The sequence below is a fragment of the Lolium rigidum genome, chromosome 1 (genome assembly GCF_022539505.1).
Source record: "Lolium rigidum isolate FL_2022 chromosome 1, APGP_CSIRO_Lrig_0.1, whole genome shotgun sequence".
In the NCBI taxonomy this organism is placed as follows: Eukaryota; Viridiplantae; Streptophyta; class Magnoliopsida; order Poales; family Poaceae; genus Lolium; species Lolium rigidum.
Window position 1 is genome coordinate 12,405,252 of NC_061508.1, and position 9,207 is coordinate 12,414,458.

Here is a 9,207-nt window from a genome sequence, read left to right on the forward strand (position 1 = left end):
GGGAGAAGGACGTCATCTTCATCAACACCGAACGTGTGATCGAGTATGGAGGTGCTCGCCCGATTGTGGCACCGTCAAGATCTTCTACGCGCTTTTGAAAGCGGCAAGTGATCGTCTACCGCAGCAACGAGAGCCTCCTCTTGTAGGCTTTGGAAATCTTCAAGGGTTAGTCTCGTTCATCCCCTCGTTGCTCCCATCTTCTAGATTGCATCTTGGCTTGGATTGCGTTCTCGCGGTAGGAAATTTTTTGTTTTCTATGCTACGAATCCCTACACTCTTATCATGATATCTTTGTTCGTCCAATTGGATCTTTGATTGCTTGCTTTATTTGTTAAAACTTCCTTCACCATGTTATCCTTGTGCAATCTTTGATCCTCAATATAGTTTGATTTCCTTCAAGTATTCATCATTGGATATGTGCATTTGATTCCACTCAAATTATGAGAAGTGCACACCTTGGGGAGGAACTCACATTATATTGACTTTCTATATTTTTCACCCATTTTGGCACTCGATGCCAATGGGGAGAAGTTTAGAGGGTTTAAGGGAATGGTTTTATACTTAAGTTTGGTTTGTGCTTAAGTGTTTTGCCTCTCATGCATTCCATATTTATATGTCTTGCATGGTTGTATATATATAGTGGAAATTGTCCCAAAGGTTAATCTTGACAATGTAAGCAATGAATTCATGTTCATCACACGTGCATACATTGTGGGGGAGTTTGCTCTATATATATTGGCTCTACTCACATCTCTTCCATTAGTTGTAGTTGTGTGAGTAGAGTTGGTTTTGATATGGGATAGTAGCTTTGTGTTACTTGACCATATCAAATACAACCTCTTGTATACAACTTATTCTCGGATAAGTTGCGTACTTGTCTCTAATATTCATTATATAAACCCTCTTATTGTGTTTGTCATCAATTACCAAAATGGGGGAGATTGTAAGAGTATGTTGCCCCTATGTGTGGTTTTGGTAATTAATGACAACCCCTATGGACTAATGTTTTCATTGAGTTTATATGAAGGAATATTCCATAGGTACTACTTGCTCTCCATGTGTTGGATTCAAGAATGGATGCCATGAAGATAAAGATATACCTTGTGTATTGGCATCAAGATCATCGATTTGAAGATACATATGTGATATGATCAAAAAGAAGAAATGAAGATGGAGTTCTTATGTGGAACTCAATATTAGCCATGCTCTATCTTAAGTGAGTATGAGAAGATACAAGGTTGAGTTGGGCAAGTTCAAGATGAGCATCTTGAGTGGATCACATGCTTGAAGCTTGTCGTCCATTCGGTGATAATGGACATGTGAAGATGTGCATCAATGGAGCTTTCCCATCATAGTCTATGGGGGAGCATTTGTGAGTCTTCACAAAACAACATTGATCAAGTGAGGCATTCCGGCTTGAGTGAAGCTTGAAGAGTTGTCATCAAGATCAAGCGGGATGCGCAAAGGCAAAGGTATGGCCTTGCTAGGTTTTCCTTTTACCGGTCTCAAGGTGGATGTTGGGAGACCGGATTATAGGATAGATAGCCGCACTATTAAGAGGGGCTTTCGGTTCAGAAACTTGATCACATCGTCTTAGGGAGCTCAACCCTTTGCATACTTTGCATATCCTTATTGCTTCTTGGTGTTTCTATGTGTAAGGTTCTTGAGCTTGTTGCTAGCTTTACAACAAGCCCAAGTACATCGAAAACGGAGTTCGCATGCATCTTCTATTGCGTTTTCGAGGTTGGGGGATTCTACCGGTTATTCATGATATAAGGTTCTACCTTTTATATTCATGATAAAATTCCCTCCTATAGATTCTTGAGTTTGCACTTTCTATAGGATAGAATTTGTTGTTATCTTCCAAACAAAATTGGTTTCATTCGAATCGGAGTTCGGGAGCACTAGTTATTAAAGGAAAAGGAAAAAGGAGAAAAGAAGAAAAAGAACAAAAAGAAAAGAGGGGCAGTCGGCTGGGCGCCCGGTCAGCCGGGCCGCACGCCAGCCCACCCGGCCAGCCAACCGGCCTGCCGCCTCACCCGGCCCAGCGCCCGGCGCCCGCCGGCCCGCTAGGTGCCCCGCCCGGCCGACCGGCCTCCTGGCCGGGCCGGGCCCTTTCCTTCCCCTCCGCGCGGCCCTCGGCCTTATCCGCCGCACAGCGCGCGTCCAGTGCCGCCCGGCTGCTGGGCCGGCTCGACCGGGCTGCCGACCGGGCTCCCCGGTCTACGATCCGGTCAGCCGGCTGGGCCGCCGGCTGGGCACTGTTTTCTGCCCGTTTTTCTTGCCTTTCTCTTGTCTTTTTCCTCCCAACGGTTTTATTTGCTCCTAGCTATAAATAGACCTTTCTTCCACCTTGAGCCAGTTAGTTCTTCCCCTTTCTTCACCTCCATTGTTGCTCTTGGAAGAACTTGCTCTCCTCTTTGATTCCTCCCATAATTCTTGCTAATTCTTGAGGGATCTAAGAGAGGAGATCTAGATCTACACTTCCACCAATCCATTTCTTCTCTAAGTGAGGGGAACTCTTGGGATCTAGATCTTGGAGTCTTTTATTGACCTTCCCCATAGTTCTTCCTCTCCAATCTCATCCTAGCATTTGTTGTTTGGGTGGGATTTGAGAGTGAAGGATTTGAACACCTCTAGTGTTCTTGCTTTGCATCATTGCATAGTGTTGAGCTCTCCACCACGATTAGTTCGAGTGAGAGACCGTGAGCTTGTTACTCTTGGAGGGTAACCTCCTAGTTGGCTTGGTGGTTGGTGCTCCGGTGATCTCTTCAAGAAGATTGTGAAGAGGCCCGGGCTTCTCCTTCGTGGAGCTTGTGAAGTGGTTGTGGAGCTTGCCATCTCCGGAGCGGAGGAAAAGCTAACCATAAGGAAAGGGCCATTATCCTTCGTGGGTGTGGTTCGGAGAATAGGGTGAGCCTTCGTGGCGCGGGGAATCCTTCGTGGACCTCCACCCCTCCAAACGTGACGTACCTTCTTGCAAAGGAAGGGAACACGTGAATACATCCTCGTCTCCGCGTGCCTCGGTTATTTCTATACCCGAGCCCTCTTTTCTTGTGATAGCCATCGTGCTTGAAGTTCATATATCTTGCTATCACTTGTGCTACATATATCTTGTGCCTATATTACTTAGCTCTAGTTGTTATTGTTACACTTAGTTGAGCTTAGCATATCTAGGGTTTGTGCTTGTAAACTAAACGATAGTTTAATTCCGCATTCTTACAAGACAAATCCGCAAGAGTTTTTAATTTCCTATTCACCCCCCCCCCCCCTCTAGGCGACATCTCGATCTTTCAGGGACACACGTCCTCTGCTTTTTCTGGCACGCGCACTGTAGCGCCTGTCTAGTTCCTTCACAGTGAAAATACTTTTTGACCCCTTGAGCCACGTGTAAAGCATCAAGTCCATTCTCATATCATCCAACGGTGCGGCGCTTCGGCTAACTTGCTATAAATACTTGTCTTCTTCCTCCTTCAATCCTCTTCGCCGCGCCGCGCTCATATCCTCTCTGTCCAAATCTCCACTGCAACCACAAAACACCAGCGCTCACGCACTGCCCTGCTTCCTCCAGCGCCATTGCTGATGCCACCACGGTCAAGACTCACAAGGCACAGCACTCCCGAAGCAAATATGGCGATGCAAGATCTGGGAACTTCGGAGTGGGAGAGATCCAAGATCTCAAACCAAGATGTAAATCTGATGAAGAAGCTCGGCCTGACGAAGAAGAAGGACGCGATGCGCTTCCCCAGCAAGGAGAGCTACCCATCGCCCCCCATGGAATATCGGGTTAGCTTCATTGACCACCTCATTCGTGGCCTCTCTACTCATATCCATGATTTTCTTCGTGGATTGCTTTTCATGTACGGGTTGCAGCTTCATCAGCTGACTCCCAATTCCATCCTCCACGTTTCTATTTTCATCACCCTTTGCGAGTGCTTCCTCGGGGTCCAACCTAATTGGGCTCTGTGGAAGCGCATCTTCTGCCTCCGCCGCAATGGCTCCCACAACATTTCCTACAACATAGGTGGTGTTGTTATTTGCGTCCGCCTTGATGTCGAATATTTTGACGTAAAATTCCCCGACTCGGTCCAAGGGTGGCGCAAAATATGGTTATACGTCCGCGAGGAATGTCCCGACTCGCTGGAATACAACATCGCCCCCTTTGGCGGTAGCGCCAAAATTCTTCGCCGCCGATCCTGGGACGCAGAGGCCACCGAAGAAGAGAAAATGGCGACAGAAGCGCTGATGACCCGTATCCACGAGCTCCAGAATACCCGCGGCAAAGAGCTGTCGGGTATCCAAATTACAGCGTATTTCCTTAGGATCAGAGTGCAGCCTCTGCAGGCTCGCAAGAACCCTCTCTGGATGTATGCTGGCGACGAAGACGTGGACCTCCTCTCGAAGGATCTTTCGGTAAAAGATCTGGAAAGGCTTGTCCGAAAAATTTCCTCGCTAAGAAAAAAGGACGCCATTCCAACCTCGTGTCGCGTGGAGCCGTATAGCGGCGCCAACGCCCTCCCCAAGGTGAACTATTTTTGTCCTCTCAAAGTTTATCATTGTCAACTACTATTTTTTGCTGAATTCATTGGTGTAACTTATCGTCGATATATCTTTTTATCCTGTAGAAACACCAAGTCATATCTTCTCTTCCTCCCTACCTGAAGGCGGAGAAGTCGAGGAACGGACCGTCGTTACCGACGACAACCAGGGTACTTCTCGCCCTGAGAGTGAAGTTGCGGGTTCTCACAAATCCGCGGCTTCCTCTCAAAGAGAAGCTGAATCCGAGGCTTCCGAGTCTTCGCGTTCTCTCCCTTCAGCTGCTTCCCCGAAGAATAAGAGGAAAAGGGAGGATGTCGAAGATTCTGGCACCTCCAAAGCGGGTAAATCCCCTGTCGAGGAGACTTCACCCGAAGAAGAGGGGAAAGCCTTCAACCCTTACGATGATGCCCTTGTTAGCTCGTAAGTCTATGTCGTCTTTTGTATTTGCTATATTGCTTTTTGAGTGTTCCCATACTATTTTTTGGTGCATAGTGGCGACGAAGAAGAAGATCCCATTGTTAATGTGACTGCCCCCACAAGCACGTCACATACCTTGGTGCTTTCCGAAACTCGCCCTGCTACAGAAGAAACCTCGCCTCCTCAGCGGGTCATAGGGAACCTGACTCCTGCCGGCAGCCCCCGTGCCCCTTCACCGAAGAGAGCGAGGGTTGAACTTGGCGAAGAACCCAGCCTCCTGACTGGGAGTTCTTCGACTCCCTCTATGGATGATGTAAGGACATTTATCACTTACTTTTTCACTGTCGAACTTTTCTCCTCTGGCCTTCTCATCCCTTTTTCTTTTTTCAGCCTCCAGTGAAGGAATTTATTTGTCTTGGTACTCAATTTATTGGGTACCACGACCATGCTAATAGTTCGAAAGGTACTCCTCTTCTCTCTTCCTTGTCGAACAAATTTTCCTTTGCTACTTTGTTGTGACATTTGTCGCTGTCTTTTGCCAGAGGCTCCCACCATAGCTAATAAGCGCGCCGATGATCTTACTCTCGAGCTGGCGAAGAGTGAAAAAGCTCGTGAGAAGGCTGAACTAGACGCTGCCTCGGTTGAGAGTCTTCGAAAAAGACTCCATGACGCTAAAAATGCCTTAAGTGAGCACACAGCCCAACAGCTCGCTCGTGAGGATGATATCGCCGCCCGCTTGGAGTCGCAGAATCGACGCTTTGTCAGTAAGTACCAGTCACTTTCCTCGAGTTGTCTCCAGCATTAATTTTTACGTATACTTGTTAGTAACCCGGAATTTGCTTCAGCAGGGAAAATGAGCCAGGAGTTTGAACTTGAGAAGCCCGATGATGACCGTCTCCTCGATGCTCTTTCTCTCCTTGAAATTTATGGGGATGAAGTGCGCCAGAGCATCTCTGATGCCAAGGCGGCATTTTCGCGGCTTTTTCCTTACTTCTTCCCGAAGACAGAACAGCCCGACACCTTCGTTGCGCTTACCAAGTGCTTCATTCCGAAGGAGGATCTTGAGCTAGCTCTTCGGCAAGAAAATCTGAAGATTGGCGTTGAAGGCACCATCGCTTTGGTTGCCGAGAGCCAACAAAGCGTCGACTGGGCGAAGGTTGGTAACGTGAAGAAGATGGAGACAAAGAGGTGGCAGTCTTTGATTAAGGTTGCCAAGCCGAGCTCGAAGAAAATCCTCTCCTTCCTCGGATACAAACCAACTCCTTCCCCTAGTTCTACAAAGCCGAAGGTCAAGTAGACCATCTTGTCCCTGCTTTTTCCTTTTTTCTTCCTCTTTTGTTGCTGTCGCCGTAGTAGCTTTTGCGACAGCGTATCATTGGTTCACTAGGAACCCTCTATTTTGTAATGCTAATGTAAATATCCAAATGAATCAATGGAGTGCTATTTTGCCAAGTTATTGATGTCGATATTTTCTTTCCAGTTGGTTTTTGACAACTATACCGCGGCTCCTCGTTCCTCAAATGCCTTGCCCGCTTCTTCCTTCTCGAGGAAAACTTTCGCTGATAATCTCAACGAGGATTTTTCGAGTGCTGATCCAGGACAGGATTTGAACAAACTGCGACAGCAGCTACAGGCGATGAAGAAACAAGAACTTATAATTATGGATCAATCTCGGAAGTCATCCGAGAAAGAAAAACTGGCGCTTCATCAGGCCCAGGAAGCCTTGGCTCTAAAGGAGGCTGCAGTCGCCGAAGCTGGATAGGCTGCTTCTCGAGAAAATTATATGCTCGAGTTGATGACTGACGCCAGCCTGGATATGGCGGGTACGCTTCCTGTCTTTGAGGTTCTTCCCTTCTACTTACTTCATGTTTGTTATCAATGTGCTTCCGTTGAATAGGCTCTTTTTTGGATACTGCTGCCGAAGACCAACGTGTGGAGGCAAGATCCACTCATCTTTTTAGACTTGCCCTGGAGCATGGTTCTAGTTTTTGGGCCACGCCGGATCGTACCCGAGGAATCGTCAGATTTCAAGATCGCGCAGGTCAAGTTCGCGACTACCTTGATTTCTGTGCGAGGACATTGGCCCTGGTTTACAACACCATGTTTCCTCGAAACACCCAACCGAAGACTCTTCCTGATTTGATGAACAAGTTCAGGGATGCTCCTCGGATCCATGAATTTGGGAAAGCCCAATTAACTGCGGGAGCCCGATTTGCTATGATCATGCTGCAAGTCATCTATCCAAAATTGGATATGACTAAAATCGTTGAATTTTGCCATGCTAAACTGAAGAGACGAAGGAGGAATATCGTAAAAATCAACGAGATTGTCACGCCTGTAGCCCAAAGAAATGATGGATGATTTGCTTCGGATGGATGCTGAGTTCTTCGTGAAGGGCAATTATGTTGAACATATGAGTGCCTCTGCTGATGATGAAAGGGTTAACATAGATGACCTGATGGGTCACGAATAGTTATTTTTTACTGCCGAAATTTTCTGTATAAAAGGACCCTGCATATTGTAAGTGCTATCTTGTAAGACATCTTGTATGTTTTCTTTCCATCTAGCCCCCGAGCGTTTGTCGGCAACTATACTTTTTTATGTTGATTGGTTTGCAAGGTTTTTTAGACCAATGCAAAATAACTTTGAAATTTATATATTGTAGACTTGAGTATGTATATTGTATTTGCGGGTTGCAAGCCCCCGAGCCTGTCGAAGAAAGAGATGTATATCACCAATATCTTTATTATATTGCATCATCGCGAGTCCGCCTCATTAAAAACCTTCCAGCCCCACTCGGTGCCCTGAAAGGAAAAGAGTGTGTCTGAAAACTCGCGGGCGTTTCAGTACATTGTATGATTACATAGAGGACTATATTTTGACTTAGGCGTAAAAACGCCTAAGCTGCGCCACGTTCCAAGGATTTGACTCATCGATCCCTGACTTCTTGTCCTTTATCCTGTATGCTCCTCCTTCAATTACTTCTGTGACGATGTACGGGCCTATCCATGGCGACTCGAGTTTTTCATGGCTATTTTGTGTTAGCCGAAGAACTAGGTCGCCTACCTGGAAAGACCTTGGTCGCAAACGTCGACTGTGGTAGTTTTTCATATCTTGTTAGTACTTGGTGACCCTTGACAATACCTAGTCTCGAGCTTCGTCGAGTGCATCAACATCATCTTCCAATGCCTTTCTCGAGGTTTCTTCATTGAATTCCGCCACTCTCGGGGAATTGTGTTCTATTTCTATCGGCAGCACTGCCTCAGCTCCATGGACCAGAAAGAATGGAGTTTCTTGTGTCGCTGTATTTGGTGTTGTTCGTATACTCCATAGCACGCTAGGCAACTCCTCTGGCCAGGTATGTCGAGCTTTTTCCAATGGTGTGAGCAGGCGCTTCTTGATGCCATTGCAAATAATACTGTTTGCCTTTTCGACCTGACCGTTGGTTTGCGGGTGCGCAACTGAAGCAAATTGTAATTTGATGCCTACCTCTGTGCAATATGCCTTGAACTCCTTGGATGTGAAGTTACTGCCGTTGTCTGTGACGATGCTATGAGGAACTCCAAACCGAAAAACGATACTCTTGATGAATTTGATTGCCGACGCTGCATCTGGTGAATTTATCGGCTTCGCCTCGATCCACTTCGTGAATTTATCGACAGCTACGAGCATGTACTCGTATCCTCTTGGCCATGCTTTATGTAATTTTTCCACCATATCGAGACCCCATTGAGCAAAGGGCCATGACAATGGTATTGGCATCAACTCCGCTACCGGAGAATGAGGTTTCGCGGCAAACCTTTGATAGGCATCACAGGTACGCACGATGTCCTTTGCATCTTCGATTGCTGTTAGCCAGTAAAATCCTGCTCTGAAAACCTTGGCTGCTATAGCTCGACTACTCGCGTGGTGTCCACACACTCCTTCGTGCACATCCTTTAACAGCAATCGACCTTCTTCGGGTGTGACACACCGCTGCAAGACTCTCGATATACTCCTTTGGATCGTCGAATAACTCGCCTTGCTTCTACTGGATCCTCGGGTATTTCTTTCCTTAGGATATGGGGCGTGGTCAAGGTAAAGGACGGATGCCGGTAAATCAAGACGATGAGGGGACAACTGCGGTCCCTCCTTATCGACATGGGGGGAGGTGAACTCACGTCCAACAACCCAACGGATATGAACTATGATGGATTTATCCTCCACAATCCATTTTTGAGAAAAATAATAGCGGATGACTCAGCGTTGGGT